Source organism: Micropterus dolomieu, linkage group LG20 (assembly GCF_021292245.1).
Source record: "Micropterus dolomieu isolate WLL.071019.BEF.003 ecotype Adirondacks linkage group LG20, ASM2129224v1, whole genome shotgun sequence".
NCBI lineage: Eukaryota > Metazoa > Chordata > Actinopteri > Centrarchiformes > Centrarchidae > Micropterus > Micropterus dolomieu.
In genome coordinates, this window is record NC_060169.1 from 31,499,418 (window position 1) to 31,518,695 (window position 19,278).

At 40.7% G+C, this 19,278-nt stretch overlaps 1 long non-coding RNA gene across 1 annotated transcript in view; it reads right to left on the minus strand.

Annotated features, from left to right (window-relative positions):
- Positions 1-16: 16 nt before the first annotated feature.
- LOC123959044 overlaps positions 17-19,278 on the minus strand; it is a 39,218-nt gene continuing 19,956 nt past the window's right edge. Inside the window, exon 3 of the long non-coding RNA XR_006822203.1 lies at positions 17-1,519. This is a non-coding gene — a long non-coding RNA (uncharacterized LOC123959044). The remainder of the gene's footprint in view (positions 1,520-19,278) is intronic.

The window sequence follows — 19,278 nt, forward strand, 5'->3', positions numbered from 1 at the left end:
AGACAGGGTTGTATCTACAATTTCCTACACTAACATGTTTCTTCAGAAAGTGTTGGCAAGAACGTAACATTTATCAAGAAAGTGGCAGATGTGAAACCAGAAGCATGACTCAGATAGATGGGGATAACCAGGTGAGGGGAGTGGGGTGATGGCCAGCCAGGAGGGAACAGGGACATTAGAGTTAGTAAAATAACATGAAAGCAGAAACTAACTGCATAGAAGGTTATGAGCTGCAAGAATTTGTGACAAAGGGCTGACAAACCACCTGTCCCTGTCATCTCATGCGTTCAATAACTTATACAACCAGTTTGTGCCAATTATGACACTTAGGCCCTGCCTGTGAATCAGGATATTGGATTGATGAAACACTGAGTGTGTTTGAAATCAATATTCTTAGTATTGACAATGCACCTAATATTGTGTCTCACTCTCTAATCTGGTATGTAATAAATAGCGCAGAACAGAGGAGCAACATGTGTGTTGTGCAGAAAAAACATGTTTTAACTGCTACCTGTAACTCCCCCTCCCTCCCTCTCTCCCCGCTTCTTTCTTTGTCTCTCTTAGGATCTGGATCAGAATCAAAATCATTAACACAATGCTGAATTCGGACTTAATGCAATGGTGTGTTAAGATGGAAATCCTGTATTCGTCTGCCAGTATTAGCTAAGTTGCTAAGATGCAGCGGTGTGATAACTGGTGGCCAAACTCCTCTGTTAGCTGCCAGCCAAATAAGCTGAGCCTGCTGGCAGCCACACTGCAGACAGATAATATCCTTATTATGTACACATTCCCGCTGCGGAATGATTAGATTAATGTGAGTGCATGTGTGCCATTATTGTTGCATTAATTATTCATTGGCTATTTTTACTTCTCTGAGAATATCCCTCAGGATCCTGTATTTTTCTTGGAGCAGGCATGTATGTCCACAGCACTGAGAGTGAGGGCAAACACACAATGAGTCATCACCACCTGCAAAGCCACACGAGTCGATGTCTGCCGACTTCTATCGACCAATTACTCACTGGGTCATCACTGTGTGAGAAGGCTGACTGAGTTGTCAGCAGTGCCACGGAGCAGGCTGTGCTGTGGTCTGTGGCTGGGATTGAATGGGGATGAGGAAGGAGGAGGGTTGAGGGGTCCTTTCAATTGTGGCGGGCTGACAGACCGCTGGACAGCTCGGCGGCCAGGCGGCAAACATCAGGCCTCCCGCTCGTGTTCTGCAGCGGCGGCAGGTCACTTCCAGGACCTTGAGAAAATAAGGGAGTCAGACTCCATTTGTTTTTCGTCTCTGTTCCCGAGGGAATCAAAGGGGAAGACATTTCCAGCCGTCCCGCCTGACTGGGTCCGACTCACTTAACAGGTCCATTTTTGCCTCAGTCCCTCCGAGCTTTGTTCACACATCAAGCAGACATGGCATGTGGTACAGTTGTGGCGTAGCTTGGCCAGAATAGCAGGAGGAGTAGGGGAGTGGAAGAGGCAGCGCTGGCTGGCAGGGAGGCAGCTGAGAGGACAAACAGCACTGTGGAGAAATGAGAGGGAGTATTATAAAGGCCAAAGATGCAGAATGGGCCTCTGTTTTTCAAGAGGCAATAAAATTGGCTGTATGAGTGTGTTTTGCATGTGGGCATTTAGTGTTATCGAGTTGCTCCTTTCATATCCCGCCCAAATACCACAGATATTTTCTGTTGAATGTTTGAATCCTAAATATTGTAAGCCCCTCAAACAACAAGTTACCTATGGCTATTTTTTGTAAATTTCTACTGCTGGAAAGTGAATAAGATTTAGTTTAGAAACCAAAGTGGAGTAGCAATGTGGTACTTCTACAATGATTAAGGGCACACACTCCTGGAAACTAAAGGCAGGAAGAACAGCTAGAGTCACAGAACAGAAAGAGACAGCATGAGATAGCAACTTCAGAGTCGTTAGTGTGACAGGTGTAGAGGTAAGAATATGGTTTCCGTCATCTTCACCAGACTTCAACAGAGAGAGCGACAGGACAAACCAGCGAGTGTGGGCAGCTTCAAAATTTAAAGGCTCTTTACAAAATGAGATGTCCATCAATTTTTCAAATATGATACATGCTCTCAAAGAATGACTGCTATCACGTAAATCAGGTTTCATTCAGATTTTTTTACCCCTTTATAAAGACAAATGCTCCTTACAGGAGGATATATTGGAAATTTATCATAAGTTGCCAAGGCTCTTGACATGAGTTCTGTATGTGCGCTATTGAGCAGAGAAGAATGGAGTAATCAAGACACACAGAACCCGGATTACACTTGTTTGTACAGAATCGGTGTGATTGGCAAGGTATGTGCTGCTTGGTTGTTTTGATTCACACTGGGTCCAGTAATATGTTGATAATAATTACATAAAATATAACAACAAGAAAGGAAGGGAACAGAAAGGGAAAGACAAATAAATATAGAAATAAAGCTAATAAATATAGATATTATTAAGAACAATAATACAGAGTCAGTCAGTAGCACACAGGATTATATAGAGGTTGCATCTCACATTATGTGTGAGAAGGGATGAAACAGGCTCTACCAGTGGGCTATATCCTCTAATCTTTGTTAGGTGGGAAGTTGACCCTTTTGACATAATCCAAAACAAGGGAGCCACACTTTCAGGAACATACTGGATGAGCCCTTTAGAGTCAAATTTTTCTCACTTCAAGGAAATAAAGAAGATCTGTAATCCAAATGACAGTAAGGGAGAGGATTTTTGCAGTTAAACAGCATCAGTCGTCTTGCCAGCAGGGTTAAAAAGGCTATAGTGTTTTCTCAGATGCAGACAGAGAGGAAAACCGCGAGATTTAGAATAAAGCTGTGAGCAGATTTGTTCCAACCCTTTCTTCAATAACGTGTGACATGTTTTAAAAATCTCTGTCCAGTTGTTACTTAAGGCTGGACATAGCCATCACATGTGATTTTACATAATCCTGCATTGGTGTAGTGGGTGTAGTGCACACTTTTGCATTACATAAGAGAATGCCTTGCACAGAAATAATAATTTGAATCCATCCATTATCTATACCCGCTTATCCGTGTGGGGTCGAGGGGGGGCTGGAGCCAATCCCAGCTGACATTGGGCGAGAGTGGTTGTGAGTGGGGTGTGTCCATAGGTAAAGATGAAATCTAGCATATCCAGAGTGACACAATGAACGATCCTTCAGATATCTGTAGAATCTGATGTTTAGGTAGTGAGCAAATACATTATGGATATATAGAAATTTACATTTGTAAAGTACCTAACCTGGACAAAGTAAAAACATCATCTGCAAGAGAGAGTGAGTATACGTGATTTGAAGTCAAAGGGGCATAAATAAAGAATGACTGCAAACCAAAATAGCACTTAAACTGAGCCCCGATCCTGAGTGACACTCTCACAATAACATTTTTACAGAAGATAGAGGCTGTGGGAGGAAATGAAGAGTAAAAAAGGGCACTAAGAGACATTGGTTTAGCAGAATTTGACTCCAAACCAATTCAAACAGGAGGGGGTGTAAAGGTGTTGTAGCCAAGCCAGAATTTTAAGATTCTAATATTAGCAGCCCAATAGAAGTTCCTCACAAGCTGAATGTTCATGGGAGGGAGTGATCAAATTATCAAATAAAAGATCAAAATTAGGAAGGGATGATATTTGATCAGAAGAATACAAAGATGTATAGAATTGTTTGAACATATTATTAATCCCTGTCTAGTCTGAAAGTTTGATGGCCGTATCAACATCTTCATAAAAGGAACACCTTGTTTTTAATAGAAGTTCAGTAGAATACTCTGATGTAAGCACATTAAATTCAGCCTGTAAAGATGCACATTCCTTGTACATTTCTGGAGCATTTTAGGGTTCAGCATCTTGCCCAAGGACACTTCAACATGCAGACTGGAGGAGCCGGGGATCAAACAGTCAACCTTCTGATTAGTGGGCAACCTGCTCTACCACTCAGCCACAGCCACCCACATAAAGTGACTGCCCATTAAGATAAGATATACTTTATTTAAAAGTGTCAAGTTGGGAAATGTGAAGAACCATAGAAGATAGTTTATCTAAGCTAAGTTTTTTCTCATCCTTGGTGTATGATATTATTTCATCTCTAATATACCGGAGACATCTGAGGTTTTAATGGTACTCCAGAAAAAGTCAGTCTATCCTTATTAGAGAGTAAACTTGTGTTAAGTCGCCAAGGAGGTCAGGAGTTAGTTGTAGTTACAGGCAGAGATTGATGACAGTAGTCAATTATTGACCAAGAAGTAGTCAATTCGAGTGAACATATGGTGAATGTTTGAAAAAAAGAAATATCCTCTTTTACTGGGAATGAAAAAGCAGCAGACATCGGAGACCTGAAACTCATCCATGAAAGATATTCTTCTGGTATACCCACGAGAGAGTCAGCCAAAGTGGTCAATTTGTAAACTTTAGCTTCATGTTTTAGTATTAGTGTTCTGAAACAGTCCCAGTTTGCTCAGAACGGCTCAATAGGCACTAAAACTCCCTCTTTATGGCAGTGACAGTCAAGCGCTTATTAACAATATCAGTGCACATTTTGTTCATCATTTGTTGAGATCTGAAGGCAGGTATCAGGCAACCTTTAAGGTGATTTCGGGAGATCACGTTCAGGTGATGGATGAGGCTTTCCTCAGTCTCCTTTAGGTAAATCTGAGTTTGCACATCACATTATCATCTTCACCAGACTTCAACAGAGAAAGTGACAGGACAAACCAGCGAGTGTGGGCAGCTTCAAAATTTAAAGGCCCTTTACAAAATGAGATGTCCATCAATTTTTCAAATATGATACCTGCTCTCAAAGAATGACTGCTATCATGTAAGTCTGGTTTCATTCAGATTTTTTTTTACCCCTTTATATCACACATCGACATTGTAGCTGATTTATGGTAAAAGTTAACCAATACAACAGGTTGTAGTAAGGGTGGGCGATATGGCAAAAATATCATATGACGATTTATTTCAGGCAGGATCACGATTCACAATCTTATCACGATTCATTTTCCTGTTGGTTTTTAAGACTATTTTGCAAGTTATTGGTTTAAAAGAGAAAAATAACACTACTTAATTAATCATATACAACATAGCCTAATGATTTATTTAAAGAACTGATTCATTTTATACTTTAGAAGATTTTAATATAAATTTTTTGATTAAATTTTCCCACGAAGAACGTACTGTATGCTTCTGCATATTTAAAAACACAAAGACAGGGAGGGACTTATAGATATTGATTGGCGTTTACAGTAGCCAATAGCCTGAATGTGCGTTACGCCCCCACCTTGTCATGTAGACTGTGCGGACTGGTTCAGCTCTCAGCGAGTAAACACTGCGGCCGGATCGGGACCGAACACAGCCTCTGAAACCAACCGCCAATTTTGACGACAGGTAATACAGGACCGAGGTGGTTTTCTTGCCGGGTTTGACTCTTTGCACCCCAGGGCTGACTCAGCTAATAAAGGACAGTTAGCAGCACTGCCAACTAAGTTAATTAGCTACAGATGCAAACAGATACAGTTAGCGGTTTAGCAAAAAGTAAATGTATCTGTCCATCAGCAAACTCTGTAAATCACCTCGGTAACGTTACTGTATTCTCTGTTGGTCTCTGTGTTCGGTCCCGTTCCTGCTGTGTTTACTGGGAGGCTGCTGAGCGCGGTGTCATTGCTCACTTGGCTCCGGTTCTGGAGCGCCGCTGTCTGACATTATCCTGGCCTACAAACCTCCAGTGCTTGAGTAGAAGTGTAACGTTAAACACAATACACTCCCCTGGTGCACCAAGCTCCCAGTCTGGGCTGATTCAGATGACCACTAGGCTAACTAGGCTAAAAGCAGCTAGTTAGCCGCGGTCAGTGGTTACTTTAGCAACAACACTTTCTGTTCTGTAAATTCCAGAGAGCTGAGGCAGAGCAGCCGGGGGGACACGGTGAACTTTAATTTTAATTTTATGACGCCCAACAGTTACAGTGCTGCCTTTGTAGACAGCAGAGGCCGCTGGCAGCGAGGCAGCTGCTTGCGATGTTGACAGAGAAGGTGTCAACTGCGTGTATCAGCCATACAACTAAAACTGATAGATTGTGCACTGCAGTACGATAGTAACAAACTCTCTGAAAAGGCAGATCGTAGAGACATTTTAATCGTTCACGATCAAATATCGTAATATCGCCCACTCATAGATTGTAGAGTGAAAGTGAGCTTGTAACTCCCTTCCACTAAGGAGCAGACAATATTCATAAAAAAGCAATTGTAAAAATGGTTAACAGAAATAAACTATTTTCAATGAATTCCTTTAGTATCCTTTGGGCTCTGCATAAGCACCTCACCTCACCAATGTCACTGATGCTTGGGAGATGGGTACCAATGATCTTCTGAGCAGTTTTAATCACTTGCTGCAGAGCCCACGGTCCTGGGCCGTGCACATCCCATGTTAGTGATGTTTCCAGTCAGTCATGCTTTCTATTGCTCCTGTGTAAAAATGAGCTTGGCTTGGAAAATTGGCCTTTTTAAGCTTCCTTAAGAAATATAGTTGTTTCTGAGCTTTCTTCACCAGCGTGGAGAGGTGAGATGACCATGTCAGGTTCTCTGTGATGCTGATTCCCAGGAACCTGAAACTGTTCACCTGCTCCACCTCAGCTGTGCATGTCTTTATCTCCTTTTTCCTGAAATCAACGATTAGCTCCTTAGTTTTTCTGGCGTTGGGCAGTAGGTTGTTCTGTGTACACCACTCTGCAAGATCATTTCCTCCAGGGTAAGAAGTCTCATCGCTGTTCAAAATCCAGCCGATGATGTTGGTGTCGTCCGCAAACTTCACTGCAGAGTGAAGAAAGAGGAGGTAGCATGATGCGGCAATCCTTGCCCTCTTTTTTCAGAGGAGGATAAAAAGGAGAAGGAGAGCAACACAGAAAGTAGCCCAAACACAATAGAATAAATACCTTTTATATGTCCCCTTACATCTCTACATGTTTAAATACAGAGTAAGAATGGGGGAACAGCACATAGCTCGTTGTTACTGTGTGATGTAGAGTATGGAAGAACAGTGGATAATTTTAATACAGCCCACACCCCTAATATTACTTGCTAATATAAATACTAGACTCCTCTATACCCCATTAAACATTAGCTATGTTTGATCCTCCTTCATATATGGTATATGTAACATTGTTACATTATTGTATCACTTGAGACATGTTTTCTACTCCAGCCTGTCCCTTAACTGCAGTGCAAGATTAACTGTAAATCGTTTTCTTCATTGCACATTATCAGCCACTGCGCTTTATTCTGGATTTGTTGTACCTAAATAAAAGGTTTGTCACAGCTGAATCAGATGATTGTGAGAGTCTTTCCCCCCCCCCATTAATGCTAAAGTAGTTGTTTTTACATCCAAAGGACTTTGAGGGTGAACTGAAAAATGGCAACCCATCTGTTGATGATTTCTGTGGACTGTTCATTGATTGTAGACATTGACAATGAGCTTCAGGATGTGGCTGTCCACAAATACTGTACAGTATTGCTGCCTAAGGAACAATCCTCATCTTATAGCAGACCTAGACCATTGAACTGGTCACCTTAGCCATCATCGCAACAATTGCCCCCCCTGAGAGATTTTGCAGGAGCCGCCACTGATAATGCGTATATGCCCAGGGATCCATTATCTCATAAGCCATCCATTAAAGAACCTAGGGTTTTTTATTTTGAGGGACAATCCATTGGGACTGCACCTTGGGTCCTGATGCTCTAACTCGAACTCAAACACAGTACCTACACAAGCTGCACAGTGAAATTTGCTGCAGCTCAGTAGAACGGAGCTGTAGCTTCAGTCCTACATCAGCATAGGATGCGTTTTAAACACAGTACTTTGTGTAGGTGATTCTGTGTTTTGGTAGCACTCAGAGTCAATTACTGTACGCACAATTACTGTAGTTATGTGTGTTAAATGGAGGAAAATAGACTTGAAGCCTAAAATGTTTTTCCACAGATGAATTGATTAAAATGGAAACTATCAGACAGACAAGAGAAAGACAACTACATAATACAGCTGAAATGCCTCCCATGTATATAATTTTTTGTGAGTGGCTTATTTACCTATTTATATTATTTGTTGTAAATACTTATTATTGAACTAAACATATCAATAATAATAGTAAATCATTTCAAATCTATAAGTCTCATAAGACAACAGTGCAATTATTATTTTTGGTATTTGTCTACCAACTATCTGGATTCTTTTTTAATATTACACAGTCTTTTGGCCTATGTGCATCTCAATCAGAAAATCTCAGCATTTACAGCACTGCTTATATAACCCCGGGCTACGACACTAATTTCCTTTATGTTACAGTCAGTGTTTTGCTCGAGGGTTAACATTAATTTAACATTATTTTCTTCTATTTTCCAGCTTGTGATCATACCAGGAATATAGAAATATGTATCACATCCAATTAAAGTTTTATACTGCCCCCATAAGCCTCATACTGTTAGTTTTCCTTTAGTGTTGATTATCAGAAGCATATTCTTCTTGTTTTAGCTGCACCCATTGGTTTCTTGTAATAGAGAGCAAGTAATTAATGTCCAAATTGAATTCTTAAATGTTTCTACCACCAGTTTAAAGAACTATCATTTCAAGTCTGCCAGCAGCAGATGACCTGGTTCTCTCTCACCTAGTTTTATCAGTAGTCTATGTGATACTTCTGTATACTTACACCGCAGCAGGTGGTGTCAAACACGATCCACCATGGTTCCCTGCAATTAGCCCCCTGTGCGCTGTGCTGCATGTTGGCAACATACAGACTGTGTCAAGTAGATGTTTCATCAAGTAATAGCCTGTCAGTCTAAAAATGTGACCTATTATTTGACTCTTGAATATTTGAATGCGTTTCTTTATCATTTTGTTTTTTATGTTTTATTTCCACTAAAAACACAATGCTAGTAGATTCCATTCAGAAAGAAAGAAAAAAAAAATCATTTATTAACTTTTTAGGACACTATCAGATGAAATCTGAAAGTCAAGTCTGTCAAGTTTTTGAGCTAGAGTCCAAGTCAAGCCTCAAGTCACTTGTGGTTGTGAGTGTTGTATCACCTGCTGCGTTCAATTGATATGTGCAATGCAATTAATGACAACTTGTTAACTGCTGTAAGTCAACACACCCCTAGACTCTCAAACCCTGTGTAAAGTTAACTAAATAAAACTGTAACATTACATGATCAACAATAAACTTGTAACCAAAAATGTAAATGTAATGTGCAATGCAATTAATGACTGTAAGTCAACACATCCTCCAGACTCTCAAACAGTTTAACATTATAACTAAATAAAACTGGAACGTTACATAATCAACAATGAACCAACTTGTTTTTCACTGACGGACCACAACCATGTAGCCTAATGTAAAATGCATCTACAACTAATCAGAGCTTATAAACTCCTGTAAGTCAACACACCCCCCAGACTCTCGAACCACTGTAATGTTTTAACTAAATAAAACTGTAACTTTGCATGATCAACAATAAACCGGTAACCTGTTAGCAGCCACCAATAATAATTAACGTGATGGCAGCCAGCAGGACGTAAATGATTTTGTTAAATCGACCACCACAAGTTTGGCATGTAAACAAACTCTCGTTCATCTTTCATTACAAACAACAGTCGAAGTTAACCTCCCATAGGTCGTAACTAAAGGAAGTTAGATGGCCAATGCTGAGCTAAACATATTACTAACCTATTTTGTATTCAGCGCTTCTTTTGTTTGGGTCTTGTTGTATGAAGTTTAAAACCAAAGTTTATGATGAATGGCACAGCAGCTGCCGGTGTTTGTTGTCCTTGCAGCAGATAGCCTACGTAGTATGTGTTACGTAGGCAGGTTATAGGTAACGCAGGGAGGGGAATAACAGCAAGCTCATCAGACGTTTCCTAAAAATAAACATTGTTCACGAGCCCCGCACCTTGAGTCATGTCTGAAGTCTTTTAAGGACGAGTCTCAAGTCACTGTGTGTGGGACTAAAGTCGTACTCGAGTCTGAGTCTCAAACTCGAGTCCCCATATATACAGTGCAGGTGGTGTACATAGGTAATAATGGAAAATAATGAACCTGACCAGATCCAAATAGTATGAAGAAAATAAATAGAAATTACAGCTTAGAAATAGTCAGAGGTGACTTGAGGTCTTATTACAACAGTCTGACAGAGGCTTGTCACAGGTAGTTTGAAAAGTACTTAACCTAAGCCAAACTAATGAGATGGCAATATTGGCATGTCGGTTTGTTATAACTTACACGATCCCTTGACTTTATATCTAGTGCCATCATTGGGTCAAAATATCAATTTATCCAATACTGTGTTTTATATCCAAATACCTGAAGAACGATCTCCATCCGCCAATCATGTAGTCACTGTCAAATTTTAAATCTGTTTTCTTCTCTGCTGCTGTCAGCTGTCATGACAGGGATATCAACTTTAAATTACATTTCTCAGTTTGTTGTTGTCGAATGCTAGCAAGCTGATGTCCGATTCCTCAACCTAAGAGGAGATACGTTCTCTCTTTCGATTGCCACCATGCATTCTCTGGCTAATTCCATCCAAGCTATCCACGCACGCCTTCAGTGGAAATGTTTCAGACCCTGTGCAGCCTCTTCTCTGCCAGGCCTCGTGTTGCAGCCTGCCACCATCACTCAAATCAACCATCAATTATGACAGCTTCTGGCAGACAACCTCAACGTTGACTCATGCACAAAGGGGCTATGACACCATTGACAGGCGACCAAATGAAACACACCGTTACCTTGATTAAAATTACGGACATTTTGGATAATGTAAGTATACACAATCAAAATATCAAATATTACACAGGTCTAGAAATCTTTAGACATTTTTATGTGGAAAAGTAAAATTTTAAATTATGTACTATATGCCAAATTGGCATGCGCATTTGTGACTCATCAGTTTTTCTGCAGCTGCTTTGGGGCTGGCCTTCATTTGAGACCCAGCTTCTTTATTATCACCAACTTTATTTGTCAAGATCCATGTATCTCACTCGACACCTCCTATGGAGGGTTCCTCCTAGCACTTGGTCCATAACAAAGTCTCTCTGCTGGAAACATCAAATCAATCATCATAACTCATTGTGGACCTCATCAAGCTAATATGGTCATTTGACTTCATTCAGCAGTTCTGGGTCATTCCTGACCTCGTCACAAATCACAAACAATAGTTGCAATAGTCTTTCTCTATGATGAGACGGTGTTTTTTCAGACAGTTCTCACAGATGTATCTATCCATGGGTTTTGGGGGGAGGGGGGGACTTCAGCATTTCTCCAAAGTCACTACAGCTTCTGATACAGATTCTGCATATGCGTATAACTGGTGCTGGTGGTTCACGGCTATCTGCTCCTCACGGTCCCTTCTGATTTTATTTGCGGTTATTTCGTCTAGCTACAAACTGCTTTTCATTTACATTATCTGGTCATTAATTCAGATCATTGCCAGCAAAATATACATGATTCTGGTCATTACAGGCTTATAGGTACCCCACTTACTTAATCGCTCTATTCATTGTTATTCTGCTAAATACTACATATTCACATTCATTTTCGACATTCATTTTATTCTGGTAATTTGTGTCATATTCTTCGCATTCTTTGTGCACTGGTAATCTGCAATTGTTTCCTATTAATCGAAATACTACATATTCATTGCTCTCTGCTAATTGTTCATTTTCATTGCGTTTGGTTAGATGGTTCATGTCCGTCAGTCATTCTGACAAGCGGCATAATATGTTGCTCGGATGGCTACATTTCATCGCATTCTGCCAACTGCTGCATCGTCATTGCTTTATGTTAGTGTTTCTTTTGCTGTGTTATTTAAGTTGGACTTATGACCTTTAATATCAGTTTGGTCCTTGCTAAACTATTTTGTTGTTCATACTAACAATTTAATTGACGGTTAGTCTCATTTTGTTCTGGTATTCAGTTCACATTTTCTCCGTGTCTTATATTGGCAGAATTCACTATCATCATAAATGATCAGTTCAGGCCTATTGTGACTTTCTTTATCACATCATGTTACATAATACATAACAATATTTTAATTATAATCTACTATTCAGCATGCATTTCCCTGTGGGATCTTCATTACATATTTTACTAGAAATCCACTGCTTCCTAATAAGGTAAGGATCAAAGGTATATTGAGTCGGTTTGTTGTCCTCTTTTGATCTTTTCTTTTCATTTTGGAGGGTTTGATACCAACCCCTTTAAATACCATGATGTCATGATGGGGTCTATTCACCAAAGACTATTCACATTTCCTATATTCATTGTGCACATGTCAATAAATTATTCATCTACTTTGATGAAGTCTCTCCTGACTGAAATGAAGCTCTACTTGAGGGCCCTTCAACATGTTACTAAGCACAGTTTGAGGGCTTGTGGCCTTCACTGTTGCTTCAACCCTGTCACCAGACAATAATGTCAATACTGGATGATCCTGCAAAAGCCTGGATTACATTACATTTTTATTTCCAATTTTACTTATTTATATACCGTCACTTGTTAACACAAGCTATCTCATTGCACCTCTAGACAGCACTCAGTATTACGCAGGAAATGTTATTTACAGAGATCCAACAATTCCCACCATGAGCAAGCACTTTGTGAAGGTGGCAAGGAAAAACCCCTTATTTTAGTGCTACTGGCATGGTTTGTAAAACATGGTTTGGTCAAGGTTATTATTGTAGAATATTATGGTTGTGGCAAATATGGCTGAAGCTTGATTGGGATTAGGCAGCCCATGCTCACCCAGAAAACAACAACAACATAGGTCGATAGTTGAAGGGCTTAAAACGATCAAATTTCTCTTGCAGCCGTGTGACGAAGTGTATGTGAAAAAACACCAGGTATATAAATAACCACAAAATTCTAGTTTTGGAGGTCGTGGTTAAGGTGGATGGTTAAATAATTAGACAACCTTCACCCAGAAGAACGGAGTTTGGTTCCCGAGTAAAACAGAAAGCAAACACCAGTTTTTGTAGTATTATTAGCGTTACCTAGATAGTGTTAAAAATAATTGGGGTCTTCTTTGCGTTTTGTAGTGTTTATTTGTAGCATTTTAGGAATCGTTTTGTAGCATTTCAAGTATTCTTAGCTAGCAAGCATTTTGTAAGGTTTTTTGTAGCATTAACTACCATTAGCTGCCTACCCTACAGCTGCAGAGAGGGCTAACCTCCTTGTGTTGCAATGGGGAACAGAAAACACTCATATGTCGTTTTGGGAGTCAGTAAAAATACTGTTCTGTCATTTCTATATGAGGATGTGTTGACTAAAACACTTATTTATGGTTTAAGAAAGATCAAGGCTAGAGTTAATAAGGTAAATGTGACACAGGAAATCATATGAAAACCATATGGACAGAATTCCCACAAATACTGAGCGGGTGGTTAGAGTACACTCCAAGTAATAAGCCAACCTGCTTCCTTACTGCAGAAGAGCAACACATACTTTTCTATTGCACACATTTCAATTTTCAGCTTAAAAGAAGAGGTTTAATGTAATACTGCCAATTTGTGGGAACAAAATTATATTTTTAGAAAACAACAAAACAAGGACTAAATCCTGAACACCTTTCCCATGAATCCTATTTCGTGTAAAAAGATGCTGTTTCCTCATTTACACTGCAGTGCCCGTCCAAGAGAGATGCTTGTTCAGCAAGAAGACGAGGCAGCAATTGGAGTCTGACATGCAGACAGGCAGACAAGGTGTAATCCATAGATAAACACTGACAAGGAGCAGGCAAACAGGAAGCCTGCAGGAGTAAAAGATGGCTGTACCTACAATACATAGCACTAGCCAGCCAAGTCAAACAAGCCAGCTGGAGGTTGCTACCACCACAGCTCCATTTACATTACATTTTACATTCACTGTTTGATTGACATTGAGGGGCTCTGGCAAGGATAAAATACCCACACTGTGTGAGGAGCGAAGGAATGTTTCATAGCAACAAACATAATGCATTATGGATTATTATGCATTAAACATCACTTGCCTATCATACAAAGACAGACAGACAGACAGACATGCGCAGATTTGTGTATGTGGATGTCTTTTGAACCTTCGACCAGTGGTCTTTTGTGTATTACAATCTCATTGATACCTCATTAAAATGTCATTAACATCTCATCCAATAGGTGAGCATGTGGGTTAAACTCAGTGAAGAGAGTCCCTGAGGAGCCCAGTTGAACTCTGCTGCTGCTGGTCAAGTCCTGGTTGAGCTACTCTGTTAATAAACCAAAAACAGAAATCGAGATGAGTTTAAATAAAGAAGGCTAATTGCATTTTTCCAGACTGAGATCTGCTGTGCTTCTAGAAGAGAAACCAGTAAAAGCTACTAATGGCAATAATGAATTAATAATTAATTATCATTCGGCTGAGTTCTCTATGTCTCACACTTTGCCGGTCTTTCTCTCTGCTCCCAAAAACAAAAAATAATTTTTTGTCAAGACATTTTCCCAAGACGACAGCCATTTTCATTCTGCACTAGCTGAGACTCTGACTGGATAAGCTAATCAGCTCTCGCCTCAGGGATTACATTCCTTATCATATCTCTGCCACCAGTCAGGTTAAGCATGCTGCCACATTGTAACTCTTTTTAATAAAGCTCCATTTTAAATCAAGATTTGGGTAAAGCCACCCACTCAGTTAATTGGTTCTATTATATTAGGAGGGATTGTATGGCAGCCAACTAAGTAGGACTGGCTTGAGCTAAAGTGCGTGCAACACTGCTGACTCACACATGGAGACCTCACAACTCCAATTTGCACCATCATTGAAAAGTACTTGGAAACTACTTTAATGCACACCAGATAAGTGAGGGGAGAATGCAGAAGGCTTGGCTTTTTGTGAATGTCATTACTTGGGTCGTGGTGACTGTGTCAATGGATGTTATTAGCCCAGCTGCTAATATCTAGCCCAGAGGATTGTAGTACTATCGGATGCCATCTGTCTAAGGGCGACAATAGTTTGAAGTCTCCAACAAGTTGTTCTGCAAGTCAATGCATTGGGGAATACAGACGCTAATAATGGAATGGGAAAAACACAATATGATGAAAGTGCAAATAAAATGTCTTCTGGAGGCTACATTTAACCTGTATGGACTGCACATGTACACCTTGCACAGATATGAGGTTAAATGCAGGACAACCTGTTTTTCACAAATTGAATCTGGATATTGTTCATTCTGCTGTTGTTTGATTGACATTCAATGTCCTTTTATTAGTGCATTATTATACAGGCAGAACTGGCTACATCACCCAAGGCGCAAAATTAGACATTCTGGTTGTAGTGGGAATACATACATTCCTGATTCTTCTACCGTAAATTTATAGTTGATTATAATCCAAATATTTGCTTCTGTCAGCTACTGCCTTGTTGGATCACTTGAACCTCACTTAAATGCACATCAGACTAAGCAGCTTTTTCAGGTTACCAAACATTTCATCATGTAGTTACCTTTCTTTAGTAATTTTCATAATTTGAAGTGGAGTCCCCCATTCCTGTACTGGACTCAAAATGCATCCAAATGCAAGGAAAATTCACAGGAAACAAAGCAAAACAGTTCACCTTGTTCACTTTCCTAACACTTCATCAAAGCTATATGAAATTACTGCCAAAATAAACCATAAATTTCCTACCATTTTTACTTCACATTACACTTTAAACTGGTGAAACATGGGTGGATTTTAGTGAACGAACTGTGAATATAATAAGAAAAGGCCCTACCTTACTCAGTATGCCACCCAGCTTCTGGTACAGGCCATGGTTATTTCGCCTTGACTGTTGCAATGCTATCCTAGCGGGCCTTCGAGGTTGTGCAGTGAAACCCCTGCAAATAGTTGAGAACACGGCGGCGTGTCTGGTTTTTGATCAACCCAAAAAGGACTCATGTCACTCCATTACTCAGTGACCTCCACTGGCTCCTCATGGCCTCCCAAATCAAGTCCAGTGTTTCCTCTAGGATTTTTATCAGCAGGACAAACAGCACCACCCCCCCCCCCGGAGGTGAAGCAAACTTTTTGTCTGAATATAACATGTCTCAGCAACATTCCTCTTGTGTCCATGAGTATGCGATGCACCGTAGAATAGTTTAAAACTGCAGTGTTTTCCAGTTTAATGTGAGCTTTAGATGAATGTTTTGGTGCTGGTTGGGGGGTTTGGGGGTGCTCCCCCAAGAAAATGTTATGTTTTCAAATGAAAAGTAATATTATGATGTAATTTCACATCATATTGGGCCATTATTTTCACCATATCTCTGAACAAATAGTTGGAAAAGCTAGAGCAGATAATAAATAAACAACACCCAAAGATCAGTCTACTGGAGGAACTAAAACCTTTAGATCTGGAGAAAGTAGTTTGGTTGGTTCTGTTGCTCCACAGTGATTTTACAGTAATGGCACAGCATGTTTTGGGCATCACCCCTAAGCCTTAACGGCAGGAAAACCCTGTTAATAATACTTCAGAATCATTATAGATACGACTGTTCATGTTTGCCTTTTGTGTCTTCATTTTACAGCTTCTGACATTTCTCTGTAGATATTAAGATAAAAAATAGGCAACATGAGAAACCTCCTCCCTTCTGAGGTGCATTTTATTTGCACATTAAAATCCAAAAAGAAACGTCTCCTCATTCGCTTAAAAGGACTAGTTTGCATCACTAATTAGCTAACCAAAGCTCCTCCAGTCACCTCCGTCCTTTCTTTTCCAAAACCACTTTTTCAGACTGAAAACTGAAAAATAACTTAATCAGTCTGTACAGGACAGAGCTGCAGGCTACGTCAGTTTAGTCTAAGTTTGTACCTGATGTTCTCAACATTGGACAAGTAGTAGTAATAAACAGCTTCCAGTTACTTTCTTTAAATTGAACTAATGTTAAGTTACATAGCAGCAATGTAGCTGCTGTAGAAGCTGCTCAGCTGCGCAGTCTGAAGGGGAGGGGAGATGTTAGCTAACTTAGCACTAACCGGCTTCACTTTTCCAGCAGGTGGAGAACCAACAGACTTTTCTTGGTCTTGAGAAGCTAACACACTGTAACCAACACCGTACATTTACTGCCAGAATATTTTCCTCCGCTCACGTTCTCCGTCACTTTCTGCCGCTCGGACAATCAAACACTCGATACGCACCTCCTGATTCAGAGTTACGCTGCTCTTATAACACCATCTGTCACGTATGTTCTGCATAGAACGAGGAGAGGAAGCGAGCCGAGCATTGAGTGTTGTCGTGGTTGCACAGTGTGTGAGTGAAAACATTTGTAGCGCATAGTTTAATGATCGTGGGAAATTTTAGTAGTGGCGGTCGTGATTCAATGCATATAGAGGAAACACTGAAGTCACTAATGCATGCGTACAGAGTGACTACTGGGTCTGCACCCATCTACCTAAACTCCATAATACAAACTTAAGTTCCTTCTCGGCCACTGCGCTTCCCCAACCAACGCCGCCTGTCTCTGCTAGGGCTGAATCGATTAAATCAATTACTAAAATGCATTGATGCTTTGTTTATGTTGTGGTGCTACAGAGTCTCCCCACTACCTTGTGTTCTTTTATTTCCCCCCTTCCCTGTGTTTTCTGTCTGTCCTCCCTGTCTGTGTCTGTCTGGGCGTGGCTACACTCTCTGGCTCCAACAGCGCACCTGGTTCTCATTCCACTAATAAAGCTCCTGCAGTATTTCAACCCCAGTCCTCCTCACATTCATCGCCAGATCGTCAGTTAACCACATGTGGTACATGCGTCAAGGCCGACAATCTTCTCCTGTAAGATTCCCAGTAATTTCTGTCTCTCCCTGGATTAACCTGTTTTTCTCTGTGCCCAGGATCACCCTACCTCCAGGAACCCTGCTGAACGCCACACCCCGCTCTGCACGTATCTTACCTGTACTTACTCCCCTCCTCCGTGTTCTCCATTCTGCCCTGTTGGACCTATCAATAAAACCCTTTTGTTACCCCTTCGAACTGTACCGAGTCTGCCTTTGAGTCCTCAAGTTTTTGCATTATGACAGTTTAATCTATATAACTACATAGCACGCTGTTTCACACGGACATTTATTACTGTCGCATATCACGCTTAGGCTGTGTGAACACGACGTGATTATAAAGGCACTGTTTGCAAAGCGAAGGAATAGTGAGGGACAAATAAGAAATTGTCCAAAGTATGGGATTATTTCAAGCTAAAGAAAACAACAACTCTGTGATGTTACAGTCCGTCCACCGTAAAACAAAACTTATGTCGCCTCGGCAACAGCACGACGGCATCTGATTAGAAAGCACCCGGTGTTCTGCCAGCGGACCACACACAAGGTAACAGTAACAGAAACTTTAGCATTTAACTGAAATCATGATTGATTGAGTTGAAGGCTAGCCAAAGTAAGCCGCAGTCCTCAGCTATTAATGCGCACACGTGCGTTTGTTGTTCTCCTTTTTGGGCCGTTAGTTGTAACCTCACAGTCAAGACTTAAATGGGTGTCGGGGAGCTGCACCTTTTAACTCCCCTCTAGCTCTCTCTGTAGCTCAGACAATCCCTGCTACCTGCGTGTGCTACTCCATCCTTCACCCAGATTCTTTGTCTTTATAATTGCTATCTTTGTAATAACAAACAGCTGTTTCGTGTGCAGGATCGCTCATTTCGTGTTTCACATTTCTCGTGTGTTTTCTTGACCAAACGTGGTTTGGAGACCAGCATCAGGTGACCCCCTGTCACCGATCAGACACGTAGTGTGAACGCCACAACGACTTCAAGACTCCCGTCACATGCTGTCAAGTTGTGTGGTGTGAACAGCACAGCCATCAGATGTTTGCTGTATGACACACCACGGATTTCCAAAAAGACCAATAAATATCTATTACCTGTAAACGTGCACAGCTGATTCCATTACGGGGGTGGGGGGTGGGGGGGCGCCAAGCAAAAGTACTTGTTTAACGACACAGTTCTCATCTGTGACACCACAATGGTGGAACAAGCCACCACATGCCATCAGAGCAGGGGTGTCCCTCTCTAACTTCAAGGATCTCTTCTGAGAACACTTTCTCTTATAACACCTCTAACTCCTAACCTCTAACATGTACTTCCTGTGCTCTTCTTATCCTTCTATCCCCTTACAATTCTCTTGTCTTGTTTGCTATATCCGTTAACTCTTACTTCTTCCCCTAGGTACTTATCCTCTTGATGCCGTATGCTCTTAATAATAATAGTTCTTACTAGTTTTTATTGCTGCTCTTACTAGTATGTATTGTCAT